Source organism: Octodon degus, unplaced genomic scaffold (assembly GCF_000260255.1).
Source record: "Octodon degus isolate 3935 unplaced genomic scaffold, OctDeg1.0 scaffold00231, whole genome shotgun sequence".
Classification (NCBI taxonomy): Eukaryota; Metazoa; Chordata; class Mammalia; order Rodentia; family Octodontidae; genus Octodon; species Octodon degus.
The window spans coordinates 11,209-12,211 of NW_004524807.1; positions in this window are offsets into that span (position 1 = coordinate 11,209).

Below are 1,003 nucleotides of genomic sequence, written 5' to 3' on the forward strand. Positions count from 1 at the left end.
AACCAGAAAAGACCTAGAATAGCAAAGGCAATTCTGGGCAATAAAGACAAGGCAGGAGGCATTACCATTCCAGACTTCGAATTATACTACAAGGCTACTGTGATAAAATCAGCATAGTAATGGCATCAGAATAGACCTGAGGTTCAATGGAATACATTAGAAGACACTGAAGCCCCTACGAACACACTCAGCCACCTTATTTTTGACAAAGGGGCCAAACATATTCAGTGGAAGAAAGATAGCCTCTTTAACAAATGGTGCTGGAAAAACTGGCTCTCTACATGCCGAAAACTCAAACTTGACCCAGGTATATCACCATGCACTAAACTAAAGTCAAAATGGATTAAAGATCTAAACATTAAAGCAGACACACTAAATCTCCTGGAAAAGAAAGCAGGAGGAACTCTGGAAGACATAGGGGTAGGCAAAGAGTTCATGGATAGAAATCAAATCGCACGGGTAACAGTTGAAAGAATTAACAACTGGGACCTGCTCTTACTGAGAAGTTTTTTCACGTCAATAGAAATAACCAACAAACTGAAAAGGCCACCCACGAATTTGGAAAAAGTAATGACAAATAAGTACTCAGACAAAGGTCTGCTCTCTAGAATATATAAAGAACTAAAAAGCACTAGGGCCCCAAAATTCAAAGACCCAATCCAGAAATGGGCATCTGAGATGAACATATACTTCTCAGAGGAAGAAATTCAACAAATGAATAAATATATGAAAAAATGCTCCACATCACTAGCCATTAATGAAATGCAAATTAAAACCACATTGAGATATCATCTCACCCCAGAAATAATGACTATCATAAAGAAATCACCCAACAACAAATGTTGGAGAGGCTGTGGGTATAAAGGAACCCTTGTCCAGTGCTGGTGGGAATGTAGACTGGTGCAACTGTTATGGAAATCACTATGGAGACTCCTTAGAAAATTTTGTCTGGAAATCCCCTTTAAACCAGCTATTCCTCTACTGGGAATTTTCCCAGAGGATC